General features: G+C 40.9%; 1 protein-coding gene and 1 long non-coding RNA gene across 2 annotated transcripts in view; one reads left to right on the forward strand and one right to left on the reverse strand.

Annotated features, from left to right (window-relative positions):
• The window catches only part of LOC131776814 (uncharacterized), a 56,310-nt gene that overhangs the window by 15,239 nt on the left and 21,495 nt on the right, over positions 1-19,576 (reverse strand). The window lies entirely within an intron of this gene.
• LOC136280207 (uncharacterized) lies at positions 16,522-18,269 on the forward strand. Its single transcript, XR_010717186.1, has 3 exons — positions 16,522-16,815; positions 17,075-17,157; positions 17,260-18,269. It is a non-coding gene; the product is annotated as an uncharacterized lncRNA (long non-coding RNA).

Below are 19,576 nucleotides of genomic sequence, written 5' to 3' on the forward strand. Positions count from 1 at the left end.
TAATCGGCCCTGACCACTACAATTCTTTAAAGAAACCAGTCATTTGAGAATATTACATAATCAAATAAAGAGGGTATCGCTAAAGAAACTGTGGCGCTGCGTCAGTGGGAATGTGAACGATATTATCTATCTCGGCCTATGTTTTAAAGCCGTATTATTTTCGTAAAGAAATCAAGTGCTTTCGCCACTGTTCTCCCTATCAACAAACATCAAAATTTGACAAATCAAAAACAAAAGATTTGATGGGTCAGAAACAATAGTTCTGCTGAGTGTTTTTAAAACTCGTACATTTCTTAGCCGTCCTCTGAAAACCAACAACATGAAATCACCAAGATTTGCGTGGTGGTGAAACTGAAACCCTGACGGCAAATCATTTAAGTTTCCATTTGGAACTCAACGCTGCTCACATACGTGAAGCTGTAGTTAGGCGTGGCGCTGTAAGACAAGGTACACAATGGAGACACCTACTCCGGTACGAACGCCGAGAGAAACAAATTCCTTCCAAACATCTGCAAACTGCTGTTATTGAAATACTATTCGGCAGCATTCTTACAACACCTTTACGCATTTCATGGTGAAGTATTTTTGAAACAGCTTGTGTGACGAACGATTAAACAATCCTTGAAGCGAAACTAGCCCCTATGAACAAAACCAGAATGTTCTATAACTATCACTCGTTTCGATTAGTTTTTGCCATGGTCAAGACCGCACCATCACGGTACACTAATCTTTCCAATGTCGTCGAGTCAAAAGTGTATGATTTTCTCATCTAAACAGTCAACTGGGGATTCTTCTCCAATATATCTCAATAGCAAAAAGAACGGAAAGAATACATTTTGACGGGTCGCTGTTACGAGTGAAAACTAAAAAACGCAAGAGAGATGTCCCGAGGTGTGCTTCCCTGCTTAATTTTTGATCAGGCGTGCGCGCCCCAGCTCATTCATATTGACCACCATAACATAGCTCAATTAATTAAAGAACTGTATGCATAATAAAGAACGAGGAAATTTTGTTCCCAGCTCTTCAAAGGCAGCCAGGAGTCAGTAGAGGTCCCGTGAGCAATTACTCAACAGAAACTTAGAACACTTTCATGTATGTTATCAAATAAGTTCTTTCTTTCCATTGTCTTATTCAGGAGACGGCGCAGCGTGTATTTTGTTGTACGTTTATTTTGTCTGTTTGTTATAGTTATAGGTGTCCCATGAGTTGATCCCTTTGTTCTGTTCCATTCTGACCCCTGGCGTGCCGGAAGTCATTTGTCAATATTCGGTGTAGAGCTGTTTGTAAGAGGAAACCAAGAAAAAATAAAGCTTAAGGGTATTTGTTTTCAACGTGCCTCATTTCGGAGGAAGTATTCAATCTCATGCAGGAATGAAATTTTCGACGCCGAAAAATAATTGAAGCTATGCTTATGGTAATTCTGTCAATCAGCGTTTTACCCGCACCGCTTAATCACAACCGACCGCAAAAATCCAGTGCCGTAGCATTCCTTTGAGGGGGCCTATGTGTGAAGATGCCTAAGTGACTTGCGTATGATTCTCAGTCAGATTTTAACTTCGTTTTTGGTTTAGTAGTGACCAATGTTTTTTTCCCTTTTTGAGCGATACCAGTCGGGACTGAAGGCAAATCGCCTTGCGTAATCTAAAAGAAACCCACTTTATTGCTTTGATACTCAGTCAACCCTCGGTTAGCCAAAAGCAAAGCGACCTGCATCTACTGTTTACATGACCATTCTTTATTCAACATAAAATAACATGAATGGTGTGAGGACTTTAGCTGATTGCACCACCTGTATACGTGTGAAGAGGCCTTTATTAAAACGTTGGTTCTCATATACTGGTGATGAAATTGCCTATTTAATGTTATATTACAACTACAAATGACTCTAAGAGAAGGAAGAATGACCACAATTCAGCTGAATTTTTCGGTGTGAATTTGACCGATATTGACATCGGCGCCGATGCCAGGGCTTGATTACACTGTGCATACCAACGCCACTAACGCCAAGTGTTAACCTTGCATTTGGGTCTGAAGATGCGTTATGGATATTTACACAACCGGTTCTAAAAATTGTGCTTTCTGGTCTGAATATAAGGCGATAGATTTGTGGAGCTGGGCACGGGAAACCTGATCAAAAATTACAGGGAAAGCACACCTCGGGACATTTCTCTCGCGTTTTTAGGTTTTCCTTCGTAACACGAACTCAAAAGTTTCTTTCAGTTACATTGTTTGAAATACATTGAGGAATAATGCCCAAAGCCTGGTTAGAAATTAGAAATTTTGACTGATGAATTTGGAAGAAGTGGACCGTGATGACCGGTATTGAAATGCAAACAATATATCGAAACGAGTGAGATTTAGAGAACATTATGGGTTGGTTCATAATGGCTATTTTCGCTTCAAGGTGTGTTCCCTATCGTTCGTACAAAGCTGTTTCAAAATAATTCACCATGAAAGGAGTGAAGGTAGGTGTAAGAATGCTGCCGAATAGTATTTCGATAACCGGCAGTTTGCAGATGTTTGGAAGGAGGGTGTTTCTCGCGGCGTTCGTCACCGGAGTGGGTCAGTCTTCATTGTGTACCTTGTCTTACAGCACCACACCTCAACTACAGCTTCACGTATGTGAGCAGCGTCTGAGTTCCAAATGGAAACTTAAATGATGTGCCGTCAGGGTCTATGTTCCAACACCACGCAAATTTCTTGGGTGATTTCATGTTGTTGGTTTTCAGAGGCACGGCTAAGAAACTGTTACGAGGTTTTAAAACACTCGAGCAGAGCTAGTGTTCTGCCAATGATATCTTTTGTTTTGATTTTTTGCCCTAGATAGCGGGAATGTTTACATGGCAGTTCAACAATCTTTTCCATAATAGTATCAGAGTGCCATCCAAAACACATCATATTCACTCCAAGGTAGTTTAAACTCGATTGGTGACAGTTCTGATCTTGGTACAATTGCATGTATCACACTTTACTGCACTTTTATTTCTTTTTAAAACAATTGTAGTATATTCTAGTGAACGAAGGACTGGGGTAACCACGGAAATTAAAAAACATATGCAATATGTTCACTTTAAAACTCTCGATCTATCGCTTTTCAAACAAAATTTCACTTGTCTTACGCTTAACAGTAGTACTGGTAACCTTTTGAAACCGGTCACCGCAGTATTATTATTATTTTAGGAGTAAATGATCATAAGAACCACTCTAGTATCTGCTAAAAAAAAATTGATCGATACCGGTTTAATGGACTAAAATTGACTAGTCTCATACTTGAAAAAGGGTTTGTTGCTTATCAAACTACCACAGCATATAATGACTAAAGTGGAATTACACTCCTGTCTACTCAAAAAAAATGATCGACTTTAGTTGACGGAAAAAAAAACTTTAATGCAGTGTATACTGCTCAACGAGTACACGGAAAAAGACCAAGAAATCTCAAAAAACACACCTATCTCCACTCAGAGTAAACTTCAAGCATTCACAGTTTCTTACAAGGTTCATTTGTGTCACACTTTTAAATGCTAGTGCTTAAAGTACTTTAATGGTTTCCTCAGGTGGGTGTTTCATTGTTATGTTGGATCCTAGTGTCAATACTGAAGAGGTTTATTCTTCTCATCCAAAAGCCATTTGAAACTGCCAAACGCTACGACTTGGTATTGCGGTGGGATAGTCACCTTACGGTTTTTCTTCTATTTCAGTTGAGTCACTCCACTTGAACTGCTCTGTGTTGACCATCTTTCCAGTTCCAAACGTCTCCTTAAGGCCATACTGAACTTTACAGAGACACTCAATCAAGTAGAAACATTTGATCGGCTTATCTTTGCTTTTTGTCGTCTCGATGGACCAGTTAGACTCTATGGGAGGATATTGTACTCTTGTCAAATCCAAACGGTTTTCTTGTATGTTTTTCGAATCCATTCGTGTACTTTTGGACACACACGCAGTGTAGTGAGAGTCGTTGTGAAAGCATTGTTTACTTCTATCCAATGCCCGAAACACTTTTCCGTGGGTGTAAGCGCCCTAACACCAGGGAGGGAAAATTGCGCACGGAATCGTGAAGAGATGAAGTCTTTGCAGCAATCTTTGTTCAAGTTCATGTTGGTGACTTCTGTGATAGGTGACACCCCATTTTCCAGCCTGCATTAGGGACAGTAGACAGGAATTCTTGGTTACCCAGTAATAGGTGCTGCCATCTTGGAACGACTTGGTGGATGTTATATTCAACGGCCGTCTTCATCTTTTGTCCTATTTTCTCACTCGCCTGTAGGTGCCTCTCTTGGCAAACACGCTGTACCAATTACCAAAGGCCAGAGTAGTAGCCGCTTCCTCCGCGACAGTTGCAATGAAGAGAGTAAACCACAGCGTCCTCGTCTTTACTCAGCTCGGTCACTCTGCGATACTCATCTCCTTTAATGATTCGGACATAAGAGTCAGTGGCCAAGTAGTGATCGCCCCATCTCCCGGCCTCACTTAAACGATGAATCGTGATCCGTTTTCCGTGTGAATATCTTCGCAAACCATGTCGACACCCACATCAGAACGGATGATCTAGAAGCGTTTTTTAGTCCTTCCCCCAAGTGCTATTCCTCTTGCCTCCGGTGCACTCTTTGGCACGCTCTCCGGATAATCTGAAGCCGGGCGACCTATTTGTCAATCAGTAGGTGCTTGTCTGAAATAACGGTTCTTCTTGCCTTGTGTGCAAAGCCGCACCAATAACGCCCCCCGCCCGGACACACTTATTTCCAGAGACCTGTTTTGTGCCTTCGATTCCTCGCTTGAGCCGTTAATGGCACGGGAGGGAAATAGCCTAGGGACACTATTTGCGTGATCGGTCTTACAGTATACCCATTTCCCATTCTACGTCGCATGGGCCATTTGGGTACATATGGCGACTATTTTTTTCGCAATGGCCCGTTGTATTCTCCCTCAGTGTTTCCTCCCCACTTCACATATCGGTTTGTTTGCGTTATCTCTTTCATCATGTCTCCCCCATTATGTGTTTTACACCGATTCTATCGACAGTACAATACTATGGCCAAGATAAATTGCCGTGTTATAAAAGATGACTACCAGTTGATGCTATATCAGTTAACCCGTGCTCCAATCGCCTTTGTCATGCCTGCCATTTTACATTGCTGACCAACTTTGTAGATTGTTCCGATTTATGGCGCTGTGTTCCTAATATGATTATTATGCTCAGTGAGATAGCTAGGGGTCTTTTGGCATTACCGACCACTCCTTCATGCCCCTTATGACCACGTCGTGCTCGCCCGTGTCGCCACCCCACTTACCTTTTTTTTGTTTTTCTTCCGGGCGTCCGTCCGCGTTCACCGCGATTGATTCCATGATTATTCGCAACGCGGGAGGTCATTACCTTCAGCAGTGGCACAAGCTGTTATGAGCTGTGTCCCCACTCCCCCTTAATCACATCCCCGAATACTGTCTGTCTAGCCAATTATTGGCACGCCCGCGACCTTTGTACACCTTGTTGTACGTTTATTCTTTTGAGCACTGTTTTAGGCTTCGATATGGTCTGAGTGGTGTGTGATATCTCTCGCATAACCTCACCCCGCAGTAGAAATTATCTATTACTCGCAGCAGCTGTTTGGTGACAGGACTAACTGGATTACTCTGAATCCACTCCAGCCACTGTCGTAGCCAAAGAGGTAAAGAGTGATGGGACTTGAAGACTTAGCAGCCTTGTTAATGCACACATAATCATGAATATCACCTAGGCATCTGAACTCACTTATATAAACTGACAGCGTCTGGTGCCTTGCACGCATATTTTTCTCTCTTCCTGTTCTCCGGCAAAGGTTTCAAAAGAGAGCAACTTAGATGCTTTATCACTTGAGGCAAGTTTCTAGGTGGAAGTTAATCTAGATAACAAAGCGAGGTTTCTTTCTTCCCACACTTGCTCGCTTCCCTCTCGCTCCGAATTGTCTTTTGTTAAGCGAAACAATGGAGCTTGGCCGGTCACCACTCGTGAGTGATGCTGTAGTCGAGCAAGTTTAGTACATATGTTGTGAATTCACTGCTCAGTGTTGGTCCCCAGCACATATTCGACGCTCTACAAAACGTATTTCAGCGGTTTGGTTCTCGTATGCCGCGCTGGGGACCCCGATGCTTATACTCACTCGCCGTCACTCTGCTTGATTTCTAGCGCACTCTCTCCAACGGTTCCACCCGCTTATGTCAGCATACGGCCTTCCGGCCTGATCCGTCGGGTTGGTTACTGGTATTGTTCACTTCAGAACAGTTTGTGCGCTTGTGTTTCTCAAAGCGTGGGTTCAGCATTATCGCTGTGTGAGGACAACCAACGCGTGAAGTTACAAAAGTCCTTTCAGGCCCACTCTTATGGTAGTTGTGTTAGTTCGTATTGTTATTTAGGTCACTTCGCCGGCAAGCGTCGTATATTGCTTGTGATACTCCCCCCGCAAATGGAAGGACCCGTCATGAAATTTTAGAAATTACCCTTTTGGCTGGGGCGACCAAAAAAAACTCTACAGCAATAACAGTTTTGACTGGAGTTTACTCGTTTCCACCCTGGTGTCCTCCCAAGCTTATAGATGGCACCACTTCCCTTCAAGCTCGACTCTCTGCACTGAGTGCTGGTTCCTAAGGCTGTTCTTCATCTTGTGTAAGCAGCTGATTAAGGGGCTAAATAGATTCTTCTCCTGGTCAAGGGCATTGCGGCGACGTGGCGAGTTCCAATCTTGATTCCTCGGTGGGGCGTGGTCTGTATCTGCTGTTGTCGAGCCGCCTTGGAGTTCTCAGCGTTGATATTTCCTTCTAGCTGCTACTTCGCTCGGCCTTTGTTGACTGCTGCATTTCAATCGTCCTTTGCTGCTGCCCCGCCCGCTCGCTTCTGCCCACGCGACGAGCATAAGTCTCTTTCTGTTGCCGTCCCACCCCGTCAGTTCATGTGTGCCATCCGCCGCTTTTATTTCTTTCCTTCCCCTTTCCCAGATAATGAATATCGCTCTCTCTTTCTCTATCTCTCTCTCGTGTTTCCTGTTTCCCTCAAATCAGCCAATGATCTCCTGCTCCGCCCCACCTGGTCCTTCGGCGGTTCGCCCCTTCTGGTTTTCGCAGTGCCCATAAAATTCCCCCCCCTCCTTATTCCCACCTACTTTTTGTGGATATCTCTCCTCTGTAGAGATCGCGGCGTCCGGATTTTTCCGCGTGTCTCTGGGGCTCTTCATATTATTATTTTTTTGCCCTGTTTGTGTTTTTTCCCTTGCTCACATGTCGGCTTTGCTGAATATTTGATCTCCCCTCTTTTTCTCCTCTCTCGTCTCTCTTCACCGTTAATCCGCTACCATCCGTCTATTGCGGATTGAATCTTGTCCCTCCACGAAGATATCTTGTCGCGCCGCGCACCTTGTCTTTTGCTCCCAGCCGGATTGCCCCACACGCCGTCTTGTCCCCTTTCTGTCTTTTGCCCTCCTTCAGTGCCGCCTGGCCGAGCTTGACTTCTCCCTTAAACCCGATAATTGGCAACACAGCCGCCTGGCCCCGCCGTGGATCCCGTCGGGGCTCCCGTTTGCGGCACTCCTGTCAACACCACCTCTCAATATCTTTCAAACTGCTTACTAGAGACACCCGTATCAAAACCTACATCAACAATTAGCAGACATTTCTCCAGAACGTACGACACCCTCAAATATCCATGCGGTGCTTGAACCACATGCATGACCATACATGACAAGGACATGGAGGGTATTAACGTTAGCCAGACTCGCCCAGAGCAAGAGAAAAGAAGACAGCACCTGCGGTCGAGCCAATTAGTCTGTTACAGTCGAGTTATGGGCAAACAAGTAAAGCGCAACAAATAATCTGCATCCGGTAAGGTTACTTCCCACGGGACTCCGCATGGTGACCGTGAGAAAGTGGATGGCCCTGACTAAGATTTATCGTATCTGTCTCGTGTCTATCGAGAGAAGTGTTTTGTCTTAATCAACAATTTTTTCAATTGAATATTAAGAGATATAACTGGGTAAGCTTACTTCGCGCTCTCTGAAAATGCGTTATTGTATGAAAATCGCCATTACACGAAGAAAGGATCACTGGGGCAAGATTTTACCCCAAAAAAACAATTTTTTCCGTTTTTTGGTATTGCAAAAACTTCCGCCTTGGCTAAAAAACGCCGCGTTGCCTTCGGCAAAATGCAGTGTAGTAACTCGAGCGCGCGGCGAGAAAAGATGTTCGCTCGAATTGTCTTCAGTGACAAGACTGTCCGACCCGCATACGCAGAAAAAAAAAATCTCACCCCCCTTCCACGGCACAAAGCTAGGACAAAATTTCAATATGCTGACGTAACAGTAAGAAGACGCCGCCATGTGACAAGGCAACGATGTAGGAGAGAGTATAGGTTTGACCTAACTTTGGGGAAGAATATTACGTCATGTCTTAACCATTCCTAGCGTTGTCAAACGCTTCGCAGACTTCAGATACATGTTCTCTTCTCAAAAAAGAGATGCAAGTCACAATGACGAAATACCCTGCCTCAATCGATTAAAACTAAAAAAAAAAGTCAGGCTATTATAATATTTCCGGGTATGATCCTTTTCGGCATCCTTCATTGTTTCCTTTTGTGAATGGCCAATTCTATTCCACCAATTACTTTTATAAGCTAGATGTAGGTAAATTTGTCCAATCGAATTCAATTGCATGAGCGTGCTTCATAGTCCTACTGTGCACGCTCATGACGTCAGCAAACAAATCCCTAGAGAAAAAAATTTTATCCGCGATTTCTTATTTTGATTTTTTACTTTTTATAAAGTTCATTTACACACATGAATTCACCTGTCCAGTTTTTTGACCAATCTAAAGCAAGATCGTTTAACAATCGTGGATAAGTGTCTTCTCAAAACAAAATTAATCAACGCGCTGAAGAGTAGCAGAGGAAATATTAATAAGTAGTAATTGCAATGAGTGGGAGTGGCACTTTGGGGCTGGAATCATACTTGTGATTTCAAAATCGCACGAACCGCGCAGCGCCTCGTTCAATTTGAAATCACAAGTATGATTTCAGACCAAAATTGCAACGACACAAGGACAGGACGGAACACGAGGTTTCAATTACCACTTTATTACATCAATTTTGAAAATCGCCAAAATACAGGACGTGGTCAGTTCAACTATTTTATTGTTGCAGTACTGAGCCGGTCTGAAAGTAAATTCATGTCCATGTTGTTTGGAGAAAAAGTAAGAGTTAAGAAAACAAAAGTTCATTTTCCTGCAATTTGATCGGTTACTTTAAACAAGCCTTAAAATCTGATTGGTTGTTTTGTTTTTAATGAAAGCTACTCATTGGCTGGGGAAAAAGATGTGATTTAAAGCAAACAATGGGGGCGATGCGGGAATAAATACGTATCCACCTAGAGCCCAATCAGATTACATGGACCACCAGTGATTTCAAAATGAGTGCTAATAACCCTTTTTATTTTCAACCCATGATTATGAAGCACTTGGGAAGTTGGGAAAGGCCACTCAATACAGCGCTATGAGATGCTCTCGGCTACGCCGCGAGCAACTCTTAAGCATCTTTCGTGATCTCCAAACTTCCCGCGTGCTTCATATCTCCCGGTACGCATGCTAAACGTATGAACCAATTGTTAAAATGACTGGTAGGTGTTTTAAAATATTTCACCGCAATTTCTCAAAGTATTGTCAATGCAAGTTTTAAGATTTTAGTAATGCGTAGTAAGGGATTTCAAAGTTTAATCAAAAGAAACATGGATTGCGGTTTTGGAGATGTTATTTTGCTTCTTAATCGGCACTGAACCACTAAATTTCTTGGAAGCAACCAGTCATTTGAAAAAAAAAATCTACGCAATCAAAATAAGGGGTAAGTCGCTAAAAAAACCGTGGTGCTGCGTCGGTGGGGGAGGTGTAACGATGTGATTCATCTCGGCAACTAATGTTTTTAAGCCGTAATTATTTTTGTAAAGGAAATCAAGTGCTTGGCGCCACGATTGTCTCTATACAAAAACTGTATGCATAATAAAGAATGAGGAAAATTTGGTCCACCTCTCCAAATGCAGGAAGGCAGTAGAGTCCCTTGAACGATATTTTGTCAAACAGAAAATCAGAACACTTTCATTTATCGTATTTTCGTTAAGTTTCTTCTTTGTATTGTCTTATTCAGGAGACTGACAGCGTTCATTTGGTAATTATTACTTTAAAAAGATCCCCATGAGTGACTTTTTTCGTCCCTGATTGCAGACCGGAAAGTCATTTGTGAATATTTTCTGTAGAGCGTTTTTTGAGCGGGCGGAAGAAAAAAATAGGGCCATAGTGTCACTTGTACTTTCAACAATGATGCGATGCCTATCTCGGATGAAGTATTGCCAATCTTTCAGTCCATGTTGAACCTCAGGAGTACATTTCCGGGCATAATTAATTGAGCCTGTGTTATGGTGTTCTGTTAATCAACGTTTTACCTTCATCGCTTAACTCGACCGACAAAATGCAATGCCGTTAAGTAATTAGATTCCTTAAGGTGACTTATTGTGAAGAAGCCTAAACTTACGTATGAACCTCCATCACTTTTAATCCTTTGTTGGTTAGTCGCGCCCAAACTGTACACTGTGCACACCAACGCGTAGTGGATTTGCAAATCAAGTGCTTCCCTTGAAGTTTGGTCTGAAAAGGATTATGGATATTTACAACCTGGGTCTAAAAATGGTATTTTCTTTTCTGAAATAAGGCTAAGATTTGGAGAGCTGGTCGCGCACCCTTGTCAAAAGTTACAATGAAAGCACACCCCGAGACATCTCTCTCGCGTTTTGATTTTTTAATCGTTACACGAGCTCAAAATGTTTCTTTCCGTTCTTTTGTTTGAAAGATATTGAGAATGATCCCCATTAAACTGGTTAGGTGGAAAATCAAAAATATTGACAAACGAACGTGGAAGAAGTGGACCGTGATGCGGTATTGAAATGCAGAAAATAATCGAAACGAGTGATATTTATAGAACATTCTGGGTTGTTCGTAATGACTATTTTCGCTTCAAGGATTGTTTATCGTTCGTATAAAACTGTTTCAAAAATACTTCACCATGAAACGCGTAAAGGTGTTGTAAGAATGCAGAATGGTATTTCGATAACAGCAGTTTGCAGATGTTTGGAGGAACGGAGGTACTGGAGTAGGTGTCTTCATTCTTTGATGATCCGTTGACCAGAACTACTACTAATATTTGTGACTGTTACGTTTCAAAATTCCCTAAAGTATTGTCATTCACATTTCAAGAAAAGGTTACGGAATTTTAAGGTTCTGTCAAAGAAAATTGAATTTCCATATTTGATAGGCCCCAACCACCACAATTCTATTTTAGAAGCTGGTGAACATTACAGAACTTTAATACACTTTCCCTGATGTTATCTCGATTTCATCTTTCCAATAAAAAATTAATTCTTCTTTAGAGAGACTCGCAGTCTTCTCCTGGAAATGTTCTCATTACGATTGGCTTTGTCGAATCGCGAACCGTCTAAATAATTTCCTTTACTTTTTGAAATTACGTTAAAGCGATGTGTTGACGTTTTCTTTCATCGTAAGTGTTTGATTTGACTAAAACGGCGCCAATGTCTTGAACATTTAGGATTCGCTGACTACAGAAGAGAGTAAATTATCTCTCCCCAACACGCTAATAAAAATATTAGCTTTATAGGAATTTCCTAATTTGTTGAACGTATTTTTTAGTACTCTAGAGATCTCGTTTTGTATATTTACCACAACTGTTTACCACGTCCTGGTTGCCGTCGTCGTTTGCATTCTGATAACAGGACTTCGTGTCGTCCAATTCTGTCCGTAAACATATACGAGTGATTTAAAACAAATTCACATTCATTCAAAGTAAACTCAATTAGTAGCTATTCTGACCCTGGTACAATCGCATGTCTCACACTTAACTGTTCTTTAATATCCTTTTAAATAGGTGCAGCATGTTTGAACCAATGAGGGTAACCACGAAATTAAAAAATATATGCACTTATGTTCACTTTAAACACTCGATCTATCGCGTTTCAAACAAAGTTCACTTGCCTTACGCTTAACAGCAGTACTGATAACCTTTTGGACATGTCAGCACAGTATCTATATAAATCAAAGAATAAATGACCATAAAAAAACACTCTGAGGAAAGCACATAAAAAAAAAAGTTTACTCGTGTTATACTTAATGCAGTATATTAATCGATTCACAAAACACGTATTGTCTGCTGCTCAACGATTAAATGAAAAAGATAAGAAATTTCGAAACACACTTATGTCCACAGATAAGAAATTTCAAGACACACTTATATCTACTCAGAGTAAACTTACGCACTCACAGTTCTCATACTGAGGTTCGTTTGTGTCACTGTTTTAAACACTCTTAAACAGGCGCCGATTCAGCCCAACTCAGGATGACGGTTAATGCATAAAATACTTTAATGTTTCCTCAGGTGGTGTTTTACCGTATGTGATCGCAGTGTCACAACTGAAGAGGTTCTTCTTCTTTCCAAAGCCCATTTGAAACTGCCAAACGTACAGCTTGGTGTTCGGTGGAATTTTCAGCTCAACGTTTTCGTCTTCTTTAGTGAGGTCACTCCACTTGAACTGCTCTGTGTTGACCATCTTTCCACCAAACGTCTCTTTGAGGCTATACTGAACTTTACAGAGAGCCTCAATCAATTCTGAAATTTGGGCTTTGATTCCTACTTCTTCGCTTATTCCCATCTCGATGGACCATTCCAACTCTATGGAGGACATTGTGCTCCTGTCAAATCCAACGGTTTTCTTGATGGTTTTTCCAATTCAATGGCGGTGTCGGAGTCATTTGAAGACATTTTACATCTTTCCAATACCCGAACACTTTTCCATGGGTGTGCGCTATACCACCAGGGATAAACTTGAGCACTGACTCGTGAACGCTGAAGTCACTGCAATCTTTGTTCAAGTTCATATTGGTGCTTCTGTGATAGGTGACACCCCATTTTCCAGCCTGCTTCAGACAGTACACATAATCATTGGTACCCCAGAAATAGATGCCATCTTGGAACGCTTGATGGATTTTATATTCAACTGCGTCTTCATCTTTGTTCATGTTACTCACTCGTCTGTAGGTACCTCTGTTGGCAAACACGATGTACCAATAACCAAAGGCAGAGTAGTAGCCGCTTCCTCCGCGACAGTTGCGATGAAGAGAGTAAACCACAGCTTCCTCGTCTTTACTCAGGTCGGTGACTCTGCGATATTCATCTCCTTTAATGATGTAAAAAAAAGAGTCAGTGGCCAAATAGTGATCGCCCCATCTACAGGCCTCACTTAGACGGTGAATCTTGATATCTTTTCCAGCGTGAATATCTTCGCACCTCATGTAGACACCCACATCAGATCGGATAATATAGAAGCTGTGTTTAGTACCACAAAAGTCTATTCCTTTAGCCTCAGATGCACTCTGAAGCGGCAGACATATCCTTCAGTAGTTGCAGCTGAAACTTTCGTTATGATAACGTTTCTTCTTGAGTATCTGCAATGAAGGAAAATAAAAGCAAAGAGACCGAGCATTAATGGACGTTGACTTCGATTCTGGCTTGATCTTTAGTGGAAGAAATAAGCTTTCTTCTTGAGTATCTGCAAAGAAGGCAATCCAAAGGGAAAATAACGGGTTCCTACTTACGTGGAAGGAAACAATTAAAATGGTGCAAGACCCTCTCTTTCGTAGAGACTGACTGACATATGACCTTTTCATTTTTCCAGCACTGGGCTGTTTTACTCTCGCTCGGAATCACCACATTCAAAAAACCAGTTTGTTTGCGATACTCTTTAATCATTCCTCAATATCTTTTACAAAGATTCGTCGACATAAAACATGCATCAATTGCCGTGTTAAAAAGATGACTACTTGACAATACATCGCTGACGTGAAATAATCGCCTTTGTCATGATGATATCACATCCATCAAATTGTAGCTGTCTACTGGCGTCCTTGAAAGTCGGCATATGAAATCATTCCTGTCAATTGAAAGTGTTTAGCACACTCCACTTATACCTTTTTGCTGTTAGCTTCTTCAAAACAGATTCCAGATGATTTACAAGAGTCACATCGGTCGGAAATTTTGCAAGTTTGTACCGATGGACGTTAATCAAACTAATCAGATGTCTCGAACTGGGCAACAATTCAAACAGTCGGTAAATTAAACCTTATTCCAAATAAAAGTTTGTCATGTTATCAAAAGCAATAAACATTTAAATATACAGAGCAGACTGACTGAGTTTTTACTTTTACAATTTTTCCGCACTGGTCTGTATGTTTCACCCTCACATAGAATCACCACAGTAGAAAAACTGTTTGTTTGTGATACACTTTGATAACTCCTCAGTATCAGTAGCCGAAGAGAAAATGATGGGACTTGAAGACTTAGTAGCTTTGTTAACAACATGACCATGAATATCGCATTGGCATATGAAATCACCTTTATATATTGAAAGCGTCTGGTGCATTGCAACACATATTTTGCTACCTTTAGTTTCTCCAAAAAGGGTCTCAAAAGAGCCACCAGAGTCATACAAATTGAGGCAAGTTTATAGGTGGAAGTTAATCCAACCGACTACATAAAAAGAGAGATTTATTTCTTCCGACACTTGTTTGCTTCAATCTCGCTTAGAATAGTTTTTGTCATCAGAACTGTTAGACCACGTTGGTAATTTATTTGTGATGACTCCTCAGTAATCGTTACAATTAGCTCGCAATATGAAAACGTATGAAGCAGTTAGTTTGCCGAGCTAAAACACTGATGCTTATATTGCCGTACAGTACTCTGATTTGATTCGAGCGCACTCTGTAAAACGGTACCCCCCGCTTAGGAGAACATTAGAATACAGTTGACTTTTCTCCCACTTCAGTGCAGTTTTGGTGCCTTTAAAACATGTGCGGCATATCCCGGTTAACAAGTAGTTGAAGTTACAAAGCAATTTTAGACCACTCTAATGTCAGCCGTGTTAGCTCGAAGTACCGGTCGCTTCGCAGGTAAGCGTAGTATATTGTGGTTAGCGACCGAGTAGATGAAAACGTACGAAACTGATTTGAAAATACACTTATGTCTGGGGGAAGTAAACTCTACAGCAATCACAGCTCTGACTAGAGTTTACTCTTGTCCCACTTAAAAAAAGCTTATAGACAGGCACCAATTCACTAAGCTACACTCTATGCATGACTATTGTATAAAACAAAGTGATAGTTACTAAGGCTGTTCTCCATCTTGTAAAAGCATGATTTAAGGGCTAAATAGATTGTTCTCTTGGTCAAAGCCCAGTTCATACTGCCAAATTGGATCTTTTGGTGAGGCGTGATTTGCATCTTAATCAGGAATTGGATTTCTCAGCGTTGATATTTCATTCTAGCCGCCAATTCTAAACTTTGTTGAATGCTGCATTTCAATCAATGTGAAAGAAACCCGCCGATTTAGTCTCTGAAAAAAGCGAAGAGAATGAGTCTCTTTCTGATGCTAAGTCAAACCAAGTCAATTAATCTGAACTAAGTAGCTTTTATCTGTTACTTTAAACTCTTACCAAGATAATGAATATCTATCTCTCTTAATCTATCTCTCTCTAGTGTTTCAAATGTTACCCTCAAATCAGCCAATGATCCTCTGCTAAGATTAAGGATGGTATACTCGGAGGGTTCGCCCCTTCTGCTTTAAGAAAATGAACATAAAATTCAAAAGACCCAATGTACCTCGTTGATCTGTTATCTTTGTAGAGATCACGAAGGACAATTTTTTCGCATATCTAAGGGCCTCTTAAAAGATGAAATGATCTTACGTTCTTTAAATTGTTCACAAATATGGAATCGATGAATATACAATAAAAAATATATATATGTATCACAGTAAATAGATAAAAAATAAGCAGATTGACGATTGAATGTTTGAATAAAGAAAGATATCTCGCTGAATATTTTGTACAGCGGTAATGCTCCACACACCGTTTCAGACCCCTCTCGGTCTTACTCAATAACTTAAAGCTGATTGCTCACTTAAAACATATAATTTGCAAGAAAATGACAAAGGATACAGCAAGTTACTATGATTTGCTGCCTATGTACCCACTACAAATATCTTCCACCGCCCTTTTGGTTTCTTTAGAAGGTATTTAAGTATTCCTGCTGTGCTTGAAACATGCATGACATACATGAATACAAAGTATATAGTGGGTAAGCCTAATCTCGCTCTCTTAAAATGCACTATTTGATGAAAAATCATCTTACACGAATGAAGGATTACTGGGCCAAGATTTCCCAACCATTTTGTTTGAAAAAACTACAGCTTCCACGTGATCGGGCGAACATGTGTGAAGTAAATCGTCCGGAAAGTGTCCAATTGTTTCAGTTAAAATTCCCGAATCCGAGAAATATCTCACCCCCTATCGACGGCTCAAAGGGGACAAAATTCAAATGTTGTTTAACAGTACAGACGCCCATTGCAATGCAGGTAAATTTTTGCCTAACTTTGGTCAGATTTTCTTACCTTTCCTACGTTGAAAGCGTCCAAACTTCAGACAGATGTTCTTTCTCTCAAGGAGAAGCAAGTCATTAGACTTTTATCACGCAGCGCCATCTTGGATTGCGTGACGCATTAAGTCGAGGCTGGATTAGTCACTACGGCTGGGGGAGTCAGATTCTGTCGCGTGGCCGAAATTTCTTAAAATATTTCATATTTTGATTCAACTTTCGTCGAGAAATGGCTTGAGAACGATGGAAAGGTCCCAAAGAAAGTCGTAACTCGTGGTTACAGCAATTTCTGCGAAGGCTATATCTTTGATATCGAAGGTAAGTTTTAGTTTTGACGAGTTGTTATTGATGATGCCTCGAGTCTAGGTGAAGGTGGTGAGTGTACTCGAACAGTTGCGTGATTCACGCCACTCATACTATTTTAAAGATCTTATATTGTTCTTATCCTTTGATTATGCCCGAATTTACTATTCAAAATCTCCGACGATTTACAAAAATGATGAAATGAAGCCCTAGAAACCACGACTCGTAGCGTGTTCACGTTTTCACACATGTGAATTCTCACCTTCCCTTTCAGTGAAAACACTAGAAGCAGGTGTCGTCGTAAGAACTCGAAGCTACAGATCACAGCGGAAAAATGAAGAGCCATGGAGGTTGCAGGTATTTATTTGACCATGTAGTTTTGTTTGAACTGAAAGAAGTCTTAAACTTCGCTTACGTACTAAGGTATATTCAACAAACCCTTTTAAAATTTTTCCATAGGTTGAAATCTGAAGGGCTTGTGAAGTACAAATATCAAACACCTCTTGCAACTGTGAGGCAGGATCAGGAATGTGCAACCATGCAATAGAGTTGGTTTATCTCCTTGAGCACTATCGAAAATTGGGTTTACGAAGTGTACCTCTGCTATGTCCAAGACAAGTTTGCCTCAAAGAATGGCCGGGATAAATTCTCGGGAATTGCAGGAGGTGCTGGTATTGCAGGTGAAACTACCAGCCAAAGGTGGGGAAGTGAAAAAAAAAACAACAACGCAGGGTAGATGGATCAATCCCTGGGGGCTGCTGGAAATCAAGTGCCCCCTCAGTGATCCAGTCTCAGAGCTGAAATATCTTTAATGTGGAAATGGACTCTATAAACTCAAACTCTGTGAGTTTGTGTCAGCAGTGAGCTAAGCCATAGTCTATAGTGGGCTTAAGTAAGTTTATTGAGGATAATTACTGTAATGTCTTTTGGAGTCACTCCTAAGTAAGAATATTATTATGTCATTTAATTAAGTAGTTGAGTTTATAGGAGTTTATACCTCCCTAGACATGGAGGTTTACCATTTTCTGGATCACACAGATTTACAAAAAGAAACTTTCCTTACTGAAATTCAATTGTATTTGTTTTGGTTTATTAAGCACACATTGCAAAGAACCTGCTTAACTTAGTTGAGGTGTAACAAATGTTATTATAGAACCAAGGTTTTCTAAACAAAATTAATAGGAAATTAAAGTTTCAATATAATGGCCCTCTAAAATTAGTCAGAAGGCAGCATATAGTCCAAATTTGGTTTACTGAACCAGCCAGTGAAAGAGGTAAAACTTGTTCAAAAATTTGGTACTCTTTTATTTGCCCGATTTCCCTCTCAGCATGGATATGGAGGTGGGAAATCTGTTGGGTATCAGTCACTTCAGTCTCTAGTGCTGAACTGTAAGGACTTTGCTCTTAACAAGAATGGTGGGATTGTCAAGTTAGCTTTTTTAGTTTCCAATAAATCCTGTATTAAGAAACCCTTATCTGCCATTACCTTGTCTCCATCTGTGACAAGCAACAGAAATCCACTGTGCCTTGTCATTTCTTTGTCTGATATACTTCCCTGATATGAGGAACTAACAAATGTTACTGTGCCATGAGGAGCTATACCAGCTAAGTATTTGAATGTGGTATATGACTTGTATGTGTATAGAAAATTTCTGAGTTCAAGACCTTGGAGCTAGGCCTCTGGACTTTGATCTCAGTGCAGTCTAGGATTATCCTTGTTTTAGGGTATGTGGCTTTGAAGCACTGAGGCATACTCCTTTTAATCTGAGCAGTTGTGGGCCAAATTGGCACTTGGCCAAGCATTGAAACAGAAAATTTGCCCAAGTTATAATAATTCTGCTGACAGTGCTTGTGTTAATATTGAATCTCACTCCTAAGTTTGTCTCCCGCAATCTCAGTCTGACAGTGCAAAATTATCAGTGCCACGTCTTCGCTGGTAGTTTTCTTCACCTCTGCCACGTTGAATCTGGGTTTTATCATGGTTTTAGCATATGGCTCAACCCATTTGTAAAAGCTATCAAATCGTTCTTTCGTTGCAAAGCCTGTGTATAATGCAAGCAACTCCGGATCCTTTGAAATGTTTTCAGTACCAAATTTGGACTCTTAAAAATCTTTGACTTGTTAATCTAGATCTTTGATTCTGGCCATAAGTATTTCAATTTGTTCCTCAGGGCTTATTTCGGCCGGCTGAATGTTTTCGTTTTCCGGTTCGTCCGTGGCCATTCCTTGCATTGGCTCAGCACCAGCCCAAGTTTCCTGCCTTGCTGACTCAGACTCCTCTTCTTCCATCTCGACATCTTGCTGGAGTGAACCGACCAAGAATTGACGTCGCTCCTATTGTGCTTGCTGGTCCGCAATATTTTTCAATTCTTGCAATTTGTTTTTTCGGCACTCTTTACCCTCCTTAGTCCATGCAAACTGCGGTTGGCACAACTCCAGGTTTTAGCCGTGTAACCGTAACCCAAGTTATAGTCCCATACATATCCTCTGGCTTGAAGTGAGCCGTACACACCAGAGTAGAGCCTTTCTTTATCTGGAAAATTTGTTTAAAAGCGTAAGTTGTAACGAGAATAAACTAGGGAGGATCTCATTTCTTACATATGACAAAATCCGAGCTAATAAAAACAAACAAAACATAATCATGTGCGTTTGACAGCTTGAGCCAAAAGTAAAATGAAAAACTTAATGTAAAAAGAATAGTAGATTCATTAATCGAATTTAGTGTTATGAATATCAAATGAATAAATATTTTATAGATAAAAAAAAACTGCTGGCT

This window comes from Pocillopora verrucosa, chromosome 4 (genome assembly GCF_036669915.1).
Source record: "Pocillopora verrucosa isolate sample1 chromosome 4, ASM3666991v2, whole genome shotgun sequence".
Lineage (NCBI taxonomy): Eukaryota > Metazoa > Cnidaria > Anthozoa > Scleractinia > Pocilloporidae > Pocillopora > Pocillopora verrucosa.